We start from the raw sequence: 18519 nt of genomic DNA, 5'->3' as shown, positions 1-18519 counted from the left end.
TGGTCAGGTGATATCAGTGAATTTAAATCATTTAACCCTTTAAAAACAGTAGTTACTTATTTCAATCAGTAAAAAGTGTCTGCCTGCCCACATACATGCCAGATTTCATGCCAACAACCCATTTGGCCCGATGTAGAGTGACGTGAAGGAGACGGGAGGCATAATTAGCTGGGTGTTGGTAATGTGACATCAGGGGCCCAAAGCCGTGTAACTATTTAAAAACATGAATTACTTATTTACATCTGTGAAAATTGCCTTTCTACCTACTTCGATGCCAGCTGTAATGCCTATAATCTTTTTGAGTCGGCTGGGAGTGAAGTGATTTTGATGTGGGGCATCCCTTTTTGTGTGTTTCCAAGTGGGAGTTGAGTACCCCTAAGTCATTTAACCCTTTTGATAACACCTTAACTTGTCCACTTTTATGTCTACTATAATGACACTAGTATGTTTTTGTAGCAGCTTTCGACTGTGTTCACCTCAGGGCATCTCACTTCATTGTAGTTTATTTCTTTGTCGCTCCATTGGGAGACCCAGACAATTGGGTGTATAGCTTCTGCCTCCGGAGGCCACACAAAGTATTACACTTTAAAATGTGTAACTCCTCCCCTCTGCCTATACACCCTCCCGTTGATCACGGGCTCGTCAGTTTTATGCTTTGTGTGGAAGGAGGCACACATCCACTCATGCATTCTCATATTAGTTATGTCGGTTGGAAGAAAAGAGGGCCCCCACGGGGCCCCCGGCATGTTCCCTTCTCACCCCACTACGTCAGCGGTGTTGTTAAGGTTGAGGTACCCATTGCGGGTACAAAGGCCGGAGCCTCATGCCGTCTCCTTCACCATCCCTTAGCGGCTCTGGGAGAAGTGGGATCCTGAACGGTCATCCATTTGCTGGGACCGTGCTCCCTCCGCAGCCCCTGTGGGAATCTGCCGGACCGGAGTCTATGCAACCTCAAGGACCGGGCCCTGCAACTCTAAGGTACTCTATGTTCCCTTTGGGGACTGTGCAGGAGCGCACCTTCTTCCCGGACGCTGCGGCAGCTGCTGAATTGAGAAGACCGGCGGACTTCCGCGCCGACCATGCCTGCTTGTCGGGCGCGGTATGAAATTTAGTCCCCGGCTTCATCGCGGCCTAGTCGCAAAAATCCCGCCCCCGGGCCTGCCTGTCAGGGGTAAGGGCGGGACTGCCGACCTGACGTCGGATGTGAGGGCTGGAGCATCCTGCATGTTTCCTCCCCCCTCACTGATCACTGTGGGGACCCCGGATTCCCGCACTTTCCTGGCGCCGCCCACGGCTCCACTCCTCCCCTGAGATCTCCGGCAGCCATTTTTTGGGAATTCTGCCGGTGGAGGATTCTCAGGAACAGCTCTGCAGCTCCGGGGGACCTAAGGCTGGGAATCTGGAGGCACACACTCCGCTTGTTAGCGGTCGGTAAGCCACACCGGTCACCCGGTGCTGGTCCCCCCTAGAGTGCCGGAATAGATACGTATTTATATATATATATATTTCTGTTCGGTCGGGCTGTATACCCTGTTTTTGCCCATATACCCTCAGTGATCATTCTCCTAGGAGACAACAGCATGTCGTCCACAAGGAGCAAAGCTGTTAAGGCACAGGGGTTTTTTGCGGCCTGTACCTCTTGTGGGGCTATGTTACCTGCGGGTTCCACCTACCCTCACTGTGAGCAATGCTCAACCCCTGTTTCACTTGCTCAGCCGGAGCCTCGGTCACTAGTGGACCCCTCGGCTCATGTAGATCCCCCTGCTCCCCCTGTCCAGGCGGCAGGGACAGAGTTCTCCTCTTTTGCTGAGAAACTCTGAGTCACTTTCACAATCCATGGCTCAGTCTATGGACAAATGGTCTGCCAAGCTGCTAGAAGCTTTGCAGTCCAGACCGGTCCTTACACAGGCCCCGGCCCCTGTTGGATCGTCACCTCCAGGCCCCTCTCGATCCGAGCCGCAGCGCGCTCCCAGGTTGGGCCCTAGGTCCCACGCAGAGGACTCCTGCCAGGACCACAGTCCTAGACAGGCTAAGCGGGCTCGCTGGGAATCTTCCCCGACTTCTTCACGCTGCTCGGGTTCCCAGATTGAGGACTCTCTGGAGGACGAGGCGGACGTCGCAGCTCAGGGTTCTGACCCTGACGTCGCCTTAACCTTGATACACCTAAAGGGGACGCATTAGTGAATGATCTTATCTCGTCCATCAACCAGGTGTTGGATCTCTCTCCCCCGCCTCCTACTGTGGAGGAGTCGGCGTCTCAGCAGGAGAAACACCAGTTTCGATTCCCCAAACGTACACGTAGTGCGTTCTTCGATCACTCTAACTTCAGAGACGCTGTCCAGAAGCCCAGAGCGGTTCCGGACAAGCGCTTTACTAAGCGCCTCACTGACACGCGTTACCCCTTCCCCGCTGAAGTCGTTAAGGGGTGGGCTCAATGTCCCAAGGTGGATCCTCCAGTCTCTAGATTGGCGGCTAGATCTGTGGTATCGGTGGCAGATGGTTCATCGCTAAAGGATGCCACTGACAGGCAGATAGAGCTCCTGGTGAAGTCCATCTATAAGGCCACGGGCGCGTCTTTTGCCCCGGCCTTTGCAGCCGTGTGGGCACTCCAACCTATCTCGGCTTGTCTGGCTGAGATTAATGCTGTCACACGTAATTCTGCTCCGCAAGTTGCGTCTTTGACTTCTCAAGCGTCAGCTTTTTCTTCCTACGCCATGAACGCAGTCCTGGACTCTGCTAGCCGTACAGCTGTGGCATCCGCTTACTCTGTGGCAGTCCGCAGGGCCATGTGGCTGCGCGAATGGAAGGCAGACTCGGCCTCCAAGAGGTTCTTAACCGGTTTGCCGTTTTCTAGCGAACGCTTGTTTGGCGAATGATTGGATGAGATTATTAAGGAATCCAAGGGAAAGGACTCCTCCTTACTGTCAGGTTTCCGGGTTTTCCAGTTCTCTTTTGACAAAAGCTTGCCCTCGGTTAACATGGAGTTTACTGTTCTGTTGCCTAGTCCAGTGCCTGAGTATACTGCTTGCTGTGTGCTCTTGCCTTGCTGCTTCTATTTCCTGATTGCCTTTGGATCCTCCTGAAAGAATACCGACCGACTCTGGACCATACCCGGTTTCTTCAAGCTGTGCCTGGACTCCGTCTGCCGTCTGTGTTCAGCACTTCTGCCCGGTTTCCTCCCGGTTTGTAACCACTCTGGACTATCATCCCGTACGGACACTCCTGGACCTTACCACTTGCCCCTTGTGTCCCGGCTGCTGCGCATTTAGGCCTTCCGGGGTGATTGTCGGACAGTCCCTGTATAGGGGTTCGCTCTGGTGGTCTCCCTGGGGGAGTCCGGTGCGTGGCCCCGGGAATTCCCTTCGCTCCGTTTCGGGAAAGTATTTCGTGTGTTTGTTCTGCTGTGTTTGTTCCGTTCTGTACCTACCGTGGTTACATATTATAAACATCTTGTACCAAGAACTCGTCTCTGGTTGTCATTGCCCTAACGCTATCGAAATCCTCAGAACATACAATAGTATTACACTTACCCCAGTCCAGACCTAAGAGACCTCAACAACGGAAAATACAATCGAGGTTTCGGTCCTTTCGTCCCTCCGCCAAGTCCCAATCCTCTTCGTCCAGCAGGCAGGAGAAAGGCCAGAGGAACTCCTATGTGTGGCGGTCCAAGTCACGCCCCCAAAAGGCCGCAGAAGGCACTGCCTCCAAGGCGGCCTCCTCATGACTCTCGGCATCCCCTAGCCGCATCCTCGGTCGGTGGCAGGCTCTCCCACTTTGGCGACGCCTGGTGGCCACATGTTCAAGACCGATGGGTGAGAGACATTCTGTCTCACGGTTACAGGATAGAGTTCAGCTCCCGTCCTACGGCTCGTTTCTTCAGAACCTCTCCGCCCCCCGCTCAGGCCGACGCACTTTTTCAGTCGGTGGACGCTCTGAAGACAGAAGGAGTTGTGATCCCTGTTCCCCTTCAGGAACGTGGTCGCGGCTTTTACTCCAACTTGTTCGTGGTGCCAAAAAAGGACGGATCATTCCGTCCCGTTCTGGACCTCAAACTGCTCAACAGACACGTGAGAACCAGACGGTTTCGGATGGAATCTCTCCGCTCGGTCATCGCCTCGATGTCACAAGGAGACTTCCTAGCATCGATCGACATCAAAGATGCTTATCTCCACGTGCCGATTGCACCCGAACATCAACGCTTCTTGCGTTTCGCCATCAGGGACGAACACCTTCAGTTCGTGGCATTGCCTTTCGGCCTGGCGACAGCCCCACGGGTTTTCACCAAAGTCATGGCATCCGTCGTGGCGGTCCTACACTCTCAGGGCCACTCGGTGATTCCCTACCTAGACGATCTCCTAGTCAGGGCCCCTTCTCGGGTGGCGTGTTAACACAGCCTTACAGTCGCTCTGACAACTCTCCAGCAGTTCGGGTGGATCATCAACTTCCCAAAATCCAAGTTGACACCGACCCAATCATTGACTTACCTCGGGATGGAGTTTCATACACAGTCAGCGGTAGTCAAGCTACCGCGAGACAAACAGCTTTCTCTGCAGGCAGGGGTGCAATCACTTCTTCGGAGTCAGTCACACCCCTTAAGGCGCCTCATGCACTTCCTGGGGAAGATGGTGGCAGCGATGGAGGCAGTGCCGTTCGCGCAATTCCATCTACGGCAGCTCCAATGGGACATTCTCCGCAAATGGGACAGGAGGTCGACTTCCCTTGACAGGAACGTCTCTCTTTCCTTTGCAACCAAGACGTCACTTCAGTGGTGGCTCCTTCCCAATTCTCTATCGCAGGGAAAATCCTTCCTACCCCCAACCTGGGCTGTGGTCACCACGGACGCGAGCCTGTCAGGGTGGGGAGCGGTTTTTCTCCACCACAGGGCTCAGGGAACTTGGACTCCGATAGAGTCTTCCCTTCAGATCAATGTTCTGGAAATAAGAGCAGTGTATCTAGCCCTATTGGCTTTTCAGCGGTGGCTAGAGGGCAGGCAGATCCGTATCCAGTCGGACAACGCCACTGCCGTCGCATACATCAACCACCAAGGCGGCACTCGCAGTCGTCAAGCCTTCCAGGAAGTCCGGCGGATTCTGCAGTGGGTGGAAGCCACAGCCTCCACCATCTCCGCAGTTCACATCCCGGGCGTAGAAAACTGGGAAGCAGATTTTCTCAGTCAGGGCATGGATGCGGGGGAATAGTCTCTGCACCCAGAAGTGTTTCGAGAGATCTGTCGCCGCTGGGGAACGCCGGACGTCGATCTCATGGCGTCACGGCACAACAACAAAGTCCCGGCATTCATGGCACGGTCTCAGGATCACAGAGCTCTGGCGGCGGACGCGTTAGTTCAGGACTGGTCGCAGTTCCGACTGCCTTATGTGTTTCCTCCTCTGGCGATGCTGCCCAGAGTGTTACGCAAGATCAGGTCCGACTGCCGTCGCGCCATTCTCGTCGCTCCAGACTGGCCGAGGCGGTCGTTGTACCCGGACCTGTGGCATCTCACGGTGGGTCAGCCGTGGGCGCTTCCAGACCGCCCAGACTGGCTGTCACAAGGGCCATTTTTCCATCTGAATTCTGTGGCCCTCAACCTGACTGTGTGGCCATTGAGTCCTGGCTCCTAGCGTCTTCAGGGTTATCTCAGGATGTCATTGCCACCATGAGACAGGCCAGGAAGCCAACGTCCACCAAGATCTATTACAGGTCTTGGCAAATCTTCTTATCCTGGTGCTCTGCTAACGGTTTCTCTCCATGGCCATTTGCCTTACCCACTTTTCTTTCATTCCTCCAATCCGGAATGGACAAGGATTTGTCACTCGGCTCTCTCAAGGGCCAAGTATCGGCGCTCTCTGTATTTTTTCAAAAGCGTCTAGCCAGGCTTCCGCAGGTCCGCACGTTCCTGCAAGGAGTTTGCCACATAGTCCCACCTTACAAGCGTCCGCTGGAACCCTGGGATATTAACAGGGTGCTAACGGCTCTTCAGAAACCACCTTTCGAGCCGCTGCGGGATGTCTCTTTATCACGTCTTTCGCAAAAGGTGGCCTTTCTAGTGGCAATTACATCACTCCGGAGAGTGTCTGAGCTTGCAGCGCTATCATGCAAAGCCCCCTTCCTGGTGTTTCACCAGGATAAGGTGGTTCTGCGTCCGGTCGCGGAATTTCTCCCTAAGGTGGTATCTCCTTTTCATCTCAATCAGGATATCTCCTTACCTTCATTTTGCCCTAATCCAATTCACCAATGTGAAAAGGATTTGCACTCTTTGGATCTGGTGAGAGCACTCCGGCTCTACGTGTCTCGCACGGCGCCCCTGCGTCGTTCAGATGCGCTCTTTGTCCTTGTCGCTGGCCAGCGTAAGGGTTCGCAGGCTTCCAAGTCAACCTTGGCTCGGTGGATCAAGGAACCGATTCTCGAAGCCTACCGTTCTTCAGGGCTTCCGCTTCCTTCAGGGCTGAAAGCCCATTCTACCAGAGCCGTGGGTGCGTCCTGGGCATTGCGGCACCGGGCTACGGCTCAGCAGGTGTGTCAGGCAGCGACGTGGTCTAGTCTGCACACTTTCACAAAACACTATCAAGTGCATACCTATGCGTCGGCAGACGCCAGTCTAGGTAGGCGAGTCCTTCAGGCGGCGGTTGCCCACCTGTAAGAGGAGGGCCGTTTCGGCTCTTTTTATTGAGGTATTCTTTTACCCACCCAGGGACTGCTTTTGGACGTCCCAATTGTCTGGGTCTCCCAATGGAGCGACAAAGAAGAAGGGAATTTTGTTTACTTACCGTAAATTCCTTTTCTTCTAGCTCCTATTGGGAGACCCAGCACCCGCCCCTGTTCCCTTCGGGCTGGTTGTTCTTTTGTGTACACATGTTGTTCATGTTGAATTGTTCTTTTGGTTCATGGTTCAGTTCTCCAAACATCCTTCGGATTGAATTTACCCTTGACCAATTCATAAGTCTTCTCCTTCCTGCTTTTGCACCAAAACTGAGGAGCCCGTGATCCACGGGAGGGTGTATAGGCAGAGGGGAGGAGTTACACTTTTTAAAGTGTAATACTTTGTGTGGCCTCCGGAGGCAGAAGCTATACACCCAATTGTCTGGGTCTCCCAATAGGAGCTAGAAGAAAAGGAATTTACGGTAAGTAAACAAAATTCCCTTCTTTTGTAATATTTTTTGCTCATTATTAAAGTAGTAAAAACAGAAAAGACTATGCAAAGAAAATGCTACATACTTCAACATGGACCAACATGACTAGACTATTATAGAATGTAGAAAAAACAAAAAGCAGCACCAAATGTGCACTACAGCACTAAACATTCCAAACTGTACTTATTTTAAAAATTTTGAGATTTTTGGCAAAAAATTGCAATTTCTTGAGCTGCTTCGCCACGTCACGGCAAATCTCATTTGAAGCAGTCCTACACTAAAATATTTTTATAAAATGTGCCATACGGCCTCACATATGAATAGTAGAACTGCTCTTAGCAGCACTCACCTGGTCTATTTCAATCCCGTACCCATGACTGAGTCATGGCTGTGGGCGGGACAGGTCCAAGCAAACGCTGCGTGAAGCAAACAGCCCGCGGACAAAGCCCGACGACCCAATGTGAACAGTCACCAACCGCCAAAATCCAGACAGATGGAACACATCCCAAACTGGGGTGCAAAGCAAGGTGGAGGTCAACCACCGACCAATTCAATAAAGAAAAAACAAAAAGCAGCACCAAATGTGCACTACAGCACTAAACATTCCAAACTGTACTTATTTTAAAAATTTTGAGATTTTTGGCAAAAAATTGCAATTTCTTGAGCTGCTTCGCCACGTCACGGCAAATCTCATTTGAAGCAGTCCTACACTAAAATATTTTTATAAAATGTGCCATACGGCCTCACATATGAATAGTAGAACTGCTCTTAGCAGCACTCACCTGGTCTATTTCAATCCCGTACCCATGACTGAGTCATGGCTGTGGGCGGGACAGGTCCAAGCAAACGCTGCGTGAAGCAAACAGCCCGCGGACAAAGCCCGACGACCCAATGTGAACAGTCACCAACCGCCAAAATCCAGACAGATGGAACACATCCCAAACTGGGGTGCAAAGCAAGGTGGAGGTCAACCACCGACCAATTCAATAAAGAAAAAACAAAAAGCAGCACCAAATGTGCACTACAGCACTAAACATTCCAAACTGTACTTATTTTAAAAATTTTGAGATTTTTGGCAAAAAATTGCAATCTCTTGAGCTGCTTCGCCACGTCACGGCAAATCTCATTTAAAGCAGTCCTACACTAAAATATTTTTATAAAATGTGCCATACGGCCTCACATATGAATAGTAGAACTGCTCTTAGCAGCACTCACCTGGTCTATTTCAATCCCGTACCCATAACTGAGTCATGGCTGTGGGCGGGACAGGTCCAAGCAAACGCTGCGTGAAGCAAACAGCCCGCGGACAAAGCCCGACGACCCAATGTGAACAGTCACCAACCGCCAAAATCCAGACAGATGGAACACATCCCAAACTGGGGTGCAAAGCAAGGTGGAGGTCAACCACCGACCAATTCAATAAAGAAAAAACAAAAAGCAGCACCAAATGTGCACTACAGCACTAAACATTCCAAACTGTACTTATTTTAAAAATTTTGAGATTTTTGGCAAAAAATTGCAATTTCTTGAGCTGCTTCGCCACGTCACGGCAAATCTCATTTGAAGCAGTCCTACACTAAAATATTTTTATAAAATGTGCCATACGGCCTCACATATGAATAGTAGAACGGCTCTTAGCAGCACTCACCTGGTCTATTTCAATCCCGTACCCATGACTGAGTCATGGCTGTGGGCGGGACAGGTCCAAGCAAACGCTGCGTGAAGCAAACAGCCCGCGGACAAAGCCCGACGACCCAATGTGAACAGTCACCAACCGCCAAAATCCAGACAGATGGAACACATCCCAAACTGGGGTGCAAAGCAAGGTGGAGGTAAACCACCGACCAATTCAATAAAGAAAAAACAAAAAGCAGCACCAAATGTGCACTACAGCACTAAACATTCCAAACTGTACTTATTTTAAAAAAAATTTTAAAAATTTTTTGAGATTTTTGGCAAAAAATTGCAATTTCTTGAGCTGCTTCGCCACGTCACGGCAAATCTCATTTGAAGCAGTCCTACACTAAAATATTTTTATAAAATGTGCCATACGGCCTCACATATGAATAGTAGAACTGCTCTTAGCAGCACTCACCTGGTCTATTTCAATCCCGTACCCATGACTGAGTCATGGCTGTGGGCGGGACAGGTCCAAGCAAACGCTGCGTGAAGCAAACAGCCCGCGGACAAAGCCCGACGACCCAATGTGAACAGTCACCAACCGCCAAAATCCAGACAGATGGAACACATCCCAAACTGGGGTGCAAAGCAAGGTGGAGGTCAACCACCGACCAATTCAATAAAGAAAAAACAAAAAGCAGCACCAAATGTGCACTACAGCACTAAACATTCCAAACTGTACTTATTTTAAAAATTTTGAGATTTTTGGCAAAAAATTGCAATTTCTTGAGCTGCTTCGCCACGTCACGGCAAATCTCATTTGAAGCAGTCCTACACTAAAATATTTTTATAAAATGTGCCATACGGCCTCACATATGAATAGTAGAACTGCTCTTAGCAGCACTCACCTGGTCTCTTTCAATCCCGTACCCATGACTGAGTCATGGCTGTGCGCGGGACAGGTCCAAGCAAATGCTGCGTGAAGCAAACAGCCCGCGGACAAAGCCCGACGACCCAATGTGAACAGTCACCAACCGCCAAATTCCAGACAGATGGAACACATCCCAAACTGGGGTGCAAAGCAAGGTGGAGGTCAACCACCGACCAATTCAATAAAGAAAAAACAAAAAGCAGCACCAAATGTGCACTACAGCACTAAACATTCCAAACTGTACTTATTTTAAAAATTTTGAGATTTTTGGCAAAAAATTGCAATTTCTTGAGCTGCTTCGCCACGTCACGGCAAATCTCATTTGAAGCAGTCCTACACTAAAATATTTTTATAAAATGTGCCATACGGCCTCACATATGAATAGTAGAACTGCTCTTAGCAGCACTCACCTGGTCTATTTCAATCCCGTACCCATGACTGAGTCATGGCTGTGGGCGGGACAGGTCCAAGCAAACGCTGCGTGAAGCAAACAGCCCGCGGACAAAGCCCGACGACCCAATGTGAACAGTCACCAACTGCCAAAATCCAGACAGATGGAACACATCCCAAACTGGGGTGCAAAGCAAGGTGGAGGTCAACCACCGACCAATTCAATAAAGAAAAAACAAAAAGCAGCACCAAATGTGCACTACAGCACTAAACATTCCAAACTGTACTTATTTTAAAAAATTTTTGAGATTTTTGGCAAAAAATTGCAATTTCTTGAGCTGCTTCGCCACGTCACGGCAAATCTCATTTGAAGCAGTCCTACACTAAAATATTTTTATAAAATGTGCCATACGGCCTCACATATGAATAGTAGAACTGCTCTTAGCAGCACTCACCTGGTCTATTTCAATCCCGTACCCATGACTGAGTCATGGCTGTGGGCGGGACAGGTCCAAGCAAACGCTGCGTGAAGCAAACAGCCCGCGGACAAAGCCCGACGACCCAATGTGAACAGTCACCAACCGCCAAAATCCAGACAGATGGAACACATCCCAAACTGGGGTGCAAAGCAAGGTGGAGGTCAACCACCGACCAATTCAATAAAGAAAAAACAAAAAGCAGCACCAAATGTGCACTACAGCACTAAACATACATTATAGAATGTAACCTCTAAAAATGAGCTTCTGGCCCGTACGGGGATCGAACCCGCGACCTTGGCGTTTTTAGCACCACGCTCTAACCAACTGCGCTAACCGGCCATGTGTGCTGTGTTTACCCTTACAGAAGGTAGTGGAAGTATGTGTGATCACAATCGTGCCTCTGTGGTTGCTTAGGAGTAGATGAAGTTCTGTATGAGATGGGATCTAATGGATAATACTACTCTTGTGGCCAGGACTGCTTTTTTCTGTTTTCTTAATAAGCTGTTTTTATGGGATGGATTTGTCCCACATGGGGTGATTTTTGGTGGTTTATGCACCTGTAGTGAGTGACAATCAAACATTAACAGCTTCTCAATACTAATATCCAGGTCAATGAAGTTTTCATGTTAATTCGAAGAACTGTAGCAAGAATTTAACTACTCTCTCCGATGGTTAATCAAACCTCTGTTTTCGCAATAAGCTGTTATTATGGGATGGATTTGTCCCAGATGTGGTGATTTTTTGTAGTTGATGCACCCATGAGTGACAATCAAACAATAAAGAATAACCAGCTTCTTGATAGAAATATTATCGAAATCAATGAACTTTTCCTGTTAATTTGAAGAGCTGCGGCAATAAGAAAACTTGCCTCCCCGTCGGGGAATTGAACCCCGGTCTCCCGCGTGACAGGCGGGGATACTCACCACTATACTAACGAGGATTGGCTATGCTGGGCTCTTTGACGACACACCATGAGAAAATGAACACAGGGCACATGACTGATAGTATAAATCACTGGAGAGCTTTTGATTGTTTTCTACCCATATTCCAAAACCCACAACTTTTTTTATTTTTCTCTAGTCATATAACCATATGAGGGCTTGTTTTTTTCAGGACGACTTGTAGATTTGAATCACACTATTCTTTCTACCATATCATGTACAGAAAACGGGAAAAAAATATTCCAAGTGAGGTGAATTTGAAACAAAAACCAGGAAATTTCCTATCATTTTTCATTTTTTGTTATGACATTTAATGTGCAGTAGAAATTACCCATCAACATGATTCTCCAGATCAGTACAATTACTGCAGATTCACTGAGGATCCTCCCTGCTAAAGAACTGCTAAATCAGTGCTAAAAAAAAAACCAACATATGCATTGCAATGTAAAACAACTTGCTGTTCATGTGTTTAGTCTTTTCAACTTCTTTTAACCCCTTCAGCCCCAAGCCTATTTTGACCCTGAAGACCAGGCCATTTTTTGCAATTCTGACCAGTGTCACTTTATGAGGTTATAACTCTGGAACGCTTCAGCAGATCCCGGTGATTCTGAGATTGTTTTTTCGTGACATATTGGGCTTCATGTTAGTGGTAAATTTAGGCCGATATTTTTTGCGTTTCTTTGTGAAAAAAACGGAAATTTCGCGAAAATTTTGAAAATTTTGTAATTTTCAAACTTTGAATTTTTATGCTCTAAAACCAACGAGACATATGACACAAAATAATTAATAAATAACATTTCCCACATGTCTACTTTACATCAGAACAATTTTGGGAAAAAAAATTTAAGGAAGTTATAGGGGTTCAAAGTTTATGAGCAATTTCTCATTTTTACAACAAAATTTGCAAAGCCACTTTTTTTAGGGACCACATCACATTTGAAGCAATTTTGAAAGGTCTACATGACACAGAACACCCAAAAGTGACACCATTCCAAAAACGGCACCCCTCAGGCTACTCAAAACCACATTCAAGAAGGTTATTAACCCTTCAGGTGCTTCACAGTAACTAAAGCAATGTGGAAGGAAAAAATGAACATTTTACTTTTTGCAACAAAAATGTTAATTTAGCCTCAAATATTGCATATTCACAAGGGTAGCAGGATTAAATGAACCTAAAAAAATTTGTTGGGCAATTTCTACTGAACACGCAGATACCTCATATGTGGCGAAAAACCACTGTTTGGGCGCACGGCAGGACTCGGAAGGGAAGGAGCGCCATTTGACTTTTTTGAACAGAAAATTAGCTGGAATCGTTAGCCGCACCATGTTGCGTTTGGAGAGCCCCTGAGGTGCCGAAACAGTGGAGCTCCCCCACATGTGACCCCATTTTGGAAAGTAGACCCCTCATGGAATTTATCTAGATGTTTATTGAGCACTTTGAGCCTCTGGGGGCTTCACAAAAGTTAATAGAGTTGAGCTGTGAAAATAAAAAAAAAGTTTTTTACCACAAAATTGTTACTTCAACCAGGTAGCTTTTTTTTTCACAAAGGTATCAGGAAAAATTGCACCATAAAATGTATTGTGCAATTTCTCCTGAGTACGCAGATACCTCATATGTGGTGGAAATCAAATGTTTGGGCGCACAGCAGGGCTCGGAAAGCAAGGAGCGTCATTTGACGTTTCAAACGCAAAATTGTCTGGGATAATTAGCGTATTCCATGCTGTTTGGAGACCCCCTGAGGTGCCGAAACAGTAGAGCTCCCCCACATGTGACCCCATTTTGGAAACTAGACCCCTATGGCATTGAAAAAAAAACAGCGGCAGATGGGGGGGGGGAAGCAGATGGGGGGGCAGCGGCATATAAGGGGAGCATCTGTGATTGTGAGACGGCGGCTGGGATAGGGTGGGGGCGGATGGGAGAGGGCACAGTTGATGCAGGAGCGGCAGAGGATGGGGGGAGGGGGGGATGGGGGGATGGGTGGGAAAGGGAGTGGGAGGTGAGATTGGGGATAGTTACCCTACAGGATGGATCTACGCAGCTGAATCACAGGAGATGAAGGAGGCAGCCGATCGGGGAGGGTGAGAGGTGGGGGAGGGAGCGCAGCACAGATCACGGAGGAGACAGGTGAGCAGAGCACAGATCACGGGGGTGAGAGGTGAGGGAGAGCGGACAGCAGATCATGGGGGTGACAGGTGAGGGAGCACAGATCACGGGGTGACAGGTGAGGGAGTACAGATCACGGGGGTGGCAGGTGAGGGAGCACAGATCATGGGGGTGACAGGTGAGGGAGCACAGATCACGGGGGTGACAGGGGAGGGAGCGCACATCACGGGGGTGACAGGGGAGGGAGCACAGATTACGGCGGTGACAGGTGAGGGAGCGCAGATCACGGCGGTGACAGGTGAGGGAGCGCACATCACGGCGGTGACAGGTGAGGGAGCGCACATCACGGCGGTGACAGGGGAGGGAGAGCACATCACGGCGGTGACAGGGGAGGGAGCACACATCACGGCGGTGACAGGGGAGGGAGCGCACATCACGGCGGTGACAGGGGAGGGAGCGCACATCGCGGCGGTGACAGGGGAGGGAGCGCACATCATGGCGGTGACAGGGGAGGGAGCGCACATCACGGCGGTGAGGGGACGAGCAGCCGATCACGAGGGAAAGGGGCCGGGCAGCAGATCGGGGGGGACCGGTGGCACTGTGGCAGATGGAGGGCGGCGGCGGCGGATCGGGAGGTGTGGGGGTGCGGGTGGCAGATCGCGGCGGAGGGCAGCGGCGGATCAGGAGGTGTGGGGGTGAGTGTGCGGGCAGCAGATACGAGGGGTGGGGGTGCGGGTGGCAGATCGCGGCGGAGGGCGGCGGCGGATCGGGAGGTGTGGGGGTGAGTGTGCGGGCAGCAGATACGTGGGGTGGGGGTGCGGGTGGCAGATCGCGGCGGAGGGCAGCGGCGGATCGGGAGGTGTGGGGGTGAGGGTGCGGGCAGCAGATACGAGGGGTGGGGATGCGGGTGGCAGATCGCGGCGGAGGGCAGCGGCGGTGGATCGGGAGGCCGGTTTCATACAGTGCAATGGCAGCACGGCAACTTCCGGGTCCCATGCTCCGGTCTCATAACAGCATGGGACCGGAGCTTGTCGCCCTGCCATTGCACTGTGTACACTCACTGTGCTGGCGTGCTGCAGGGACGATGACGGGGGCGGTCACCGGCAACAGGTACACTGTGATTGGAGAAATCGGTCACAAGGCCGATCTCTCCAATCAGAGTTATTGGAGCTGGGGGAGGGAGATCCAGTGAGGTCACCCAGCTCCAGCCAATGGCCAGTGCTATAGCTGCACTGGCCAGGGATGGATTTCAATGTTTCAGTCACTTTAAGTGGCTGGAACATTACAGTGGCTGTGATTGGTTGAGCGGTGTTCGTCAGCCAATCACAGCCTCCGTAGGTCCGGGGAGGAGACACCACCCCTCCTGAGGTCAGGTACAGGTCCCCTCCTCCCCGAATCTGCAGTTTATGTTAACCGATCGCAGTCACCGGAGGCTCCGGTGCCGCGATTTCGCCATGACGGAAAGATCCGTCCTTGGTCGTTAAGGCCCAGGGCACAAGGACGGATCTTTCTGTCCATGGTCGTGAAGGAGTTAACAGCTTCATTTTTTTCAAAGAGGCGAAGAGGTTAAAAAAAGTGCCCTGAACATTTTTTCGTATAACTTCCGCTTAGAGGCTGCTAATTCGTTTATTGAATACAATTTAATCTAAAAAACAGTGGCAAAAAATGTTGGAAAAGACGACCAAAAGAAGCATCATGACATAAGACTCTGGCATTTCCTGAAGCAGCTTTCGCCTGAAAACTCGTTTGGTTAGCAGACATCTAAAAGACATAGTGTGCGCATATTCTTAAAGTGCCAATACTCTTTAGATAGTAGTTAACATGTCCATACATGTTAGTCTAAAGTTGGCCGAACCCGCCGATATTGCCAGGCTCGGACGACAGTATAATTTGTATAGGTGCCTCTGGCTAATGATTGTCGGGGGAGATAAGGACCCGGGATGTCCAATTTCGGACTGTAAATCCTTCTATTCTCTAAGGGATCAGCCACTGCCAGCAATGGCTAACTCATAGAGCACACAGCAGCAATCGGCAGAGTGAGCACCTCTGTGTATGGGAGAGTCTGCTAAGATAGCAGTTGGCCGAAAAGGCATGATCAGCCGCTGCCATTGGCTTTCTCTTACTGCACACAGGAGCGCTCGGCACAGTGAGCGCTCCTGTGTATGGGAGAGTCGGGTGAGATAGCAGTTGGCCGCATGATCAGACGACTGTCTTTAACATACAGGAGCTTTAGGCAAACACTTGTTCATCTGACATATAGGACCTCATTCAAACACCTGTATTTTCAGTGCAGCACACTGATCCTATAAATGATCTAGTCTCGTATTAAAAATTAACAATTATAACATTTACATTTATACATAACCAAAACCACCATCAGTACAAAAATTACCAGCACCACCGTCAGTTCTCATTTACACCACCAGTACCTCCGTCAGTACTAGATGAATACACGTTAAAGCAGCTACCAAAAGTATACAAGTGATATGAAAATGGGCATCAAAGTAGACACCAAAGAATGTTATCAAAAGGGTAAAAAGTCACATTGGATCAATGATCTCACACTGGAAACACACAGAAAGTGATTTCTCCCATCAAATTTAGTTCACTACAGGCTGGCCCCAACGGGCTCGTGCATAACAGCTGGCATTAATGTGGACAGACTGCCAGTTTTCACCGATTGAATAAATAAATGGTGTTTGTAAAAGGTTCAATGACTTTGAGCCATTCATCTCACGATGTGAACAAACAGAAGAGGATGCCGTGCATCAAAATCTATTCACTCTAGGCTGGTGGAAAGGGATTTTCTTCAACTGGAAACCAACTTTAATATTTTGGGAATAACTAGAAAACTCTTTAAAAACACCACTTGTTCGAATCAGTAAAAAGTGTTTGCTTGCCCATTTTGTTGTCTGCTTTTATGTCAGGAACCCATTTGGATAAATCTGGAGTGAATTGAATTTGATGCCAGGCAACCCTTTGTATGTATTGGTCAGGTGATATCAGTGAACTTAAGTCATTTAACCCTTTAAAAATAGTAGTTGCTTATTTCAATCAGTAAAAAGTGTCTGCCTGCCCACATACATGCCAGATTTCATGCCAACAACCCATTTTGCCCGATGTAGAGTGACGTGAAGGAGACGAGAGGCATAATTAGCTGGGTGTTGGTAATGTGACATCAGGGGCCCAAAGCCATGTAACCATTTAAAAACATGAATTACTTATTTACATCTGTGAAAATTGCCTTTCTTCCTACTTCGATGCCAGCTGTAATGCCTATAATCTTTTTGAGCCGGTTGAGAGTGAAGTGATTTTGATGTGGGGCGTCCCTTTTTGTGTGTTTCCAAGTGGGAGTTGAGTACCCCTAAGTCATTTAACCCTTTTGATAACACCTTAACTTGTCCACTTTTATGTCTACTATAATGACACTAGTATGTTTTTGTAGCAGCTTTCGACTGTGTTCACCTCAGGGCATCTCACTTCATTGCAGTTTATTTTTGTAATATTTTTTGCTCATTATTTAAGTAGTAAAAACAGAAAAGACTATGCAAAGAAAATGCTACATACTTCAACATGGACCAACATGACTAGAGTATGGAATGTAACCTCTAAAAATGAGCTTCTGGCCCGTACGGAGATCGAAGCCGCGACCTTGGTGTTATTAGCACCACGCTCTAACCATTTGAGCTAACCGGCCATGTGTGCTGTGTTTACCTTTACAGAAGGTAGTGGAAGTATGTGTGATCACAATCGTGCCTCTGTGGTTGCTTAGGAGTAGATGAAGTTCTGTACGAGATGGGATCTAATGGATAATACTACTCTTGTGGCCAGGACTACTTTTTTCTGTTTTCTTAATAAGCTGTTTTTATGGGATGGATTTGTCCCACATGGGGTGATTTTTGGTGGTTTATGCACCTGTAGTGAGTGACAATCAAACATTAACAGCGTCTCAATACTAATATCCAGATCAATGAAGTTTTCATGTTAATTCGAAGAACTGTAGCAAGAATTTAACTACTCTCTCCGATGGTTAATCAAACCTCTGTTTTCGCAATAAGCTGTTATTATGGGATGGATTTGTCCCAGATGTGGTGATTTTTTATAGTTGATGCACCCATGAGTGACAATCAAACAATAAAGAATAACCAGCTTCTTGATACAAATATTATCGAAATCAATGAACTTTTCCTGTTAATTTGAAGAGCTGCGGCAATAAGTAAACTTGCCTCCCCGTCGGGGAATTGAACCCTGGTCTCCCGCGTGACAGGTGGGGATACTCACCACTATACTAACGAGGATTGGCCATCCTGGGCTCTTTGACGACACACCATGAGAAAATGAACACAGGGCACATGACTGATAGTATAAATCACTGGAGAGCTTTTGATTGTTTTCTACCCATATTCCAAAACCCACAACTTTTTTTATTTTTCTCTAGTCATATAACCATATGAGGGCTTGTTTTTTGCAGGACGACTTGTAGATTTGAATCACACTATTCTTTCTACCATATCATGTACAGAAAACGAGAAAAAAATATTCCAATTGAGGTGAATTTGAAACAAAAACCAGGAAATTTCCTATCATTTTTCATTTTTCGTTATGACATTTAATGTGCAGTAGAAATTACTCATCAACATGATTCTCCAGATCAGTACAATTACTGCAGATTCACTGAGGATCCTCCCTGCTAAAGAACTGCTAAATCAGTGCTAAAAAAAAAACAACATATGCATTGCAATGTAAAACAACTTGCTGTTCATGTGTTTAGTCTTTTCAACTTCTTTTAACCGCTTCATTTTTTCAAAGAGGCGAAGAGGTTAAAAGAAGTGCCCTGAACATTTTTTCGTATAACTTCCGCTTGGAGGCTGCTCATTCGTTTATTGAATACAATTTAATCTAAAAAACAGTGGCAAAAAATGTTGGA

General features: G+C 48.2%; 2 non-coding genes across 2 annotated transcripts; both read right to left on the bottom strand.

Annotated features, from left to right (window-relative positions):
* Positions 1-10812: 10812 nt before the first annotated feature.
* Positions 10813-10886, bottom strand: TRNAF-AAA (transfer RNA phenylalanine (anticodon AAA)). Its single transcript has one exon. It is a non-coding gene; the product is annotated as a tRNA-Phe (tRNA).
* Positions 10887-11415: 529 nt separating this feature from the next.
* Positions 11416-11487, bottom strand: TRNAD-GUC (transfer RNA aspartic acid (anticodon GUC)). The gene has a single exon. It is a non-coding gene; the product is annotated as a tRNA-Asp (tRNA).
* Positions 11488-18519: the final 7032 nt, after the last annotated feature.

Source organism: Anomaloglossus baeobatrachus, chromosome 4 (assembly GCF_048569485.1).
Source record: "Anomaloglossus baeobatrachus isolate aAnoBae1 chromosome 4, aAnoBae1.hap1, whole genome shotgun sequence".
In the NCBI taxonomy this organism is placed as follows: domain Eukaryota; kingdom Metazoa; phylum Chordata; class Amphibia; order Anura; family Aromobatidae; genus Anomaloglossus; species Anomaloglossus baeobatrachus.
This window is presented reverse-complemented; position numbering and strand designations above follow the sequence as displayed.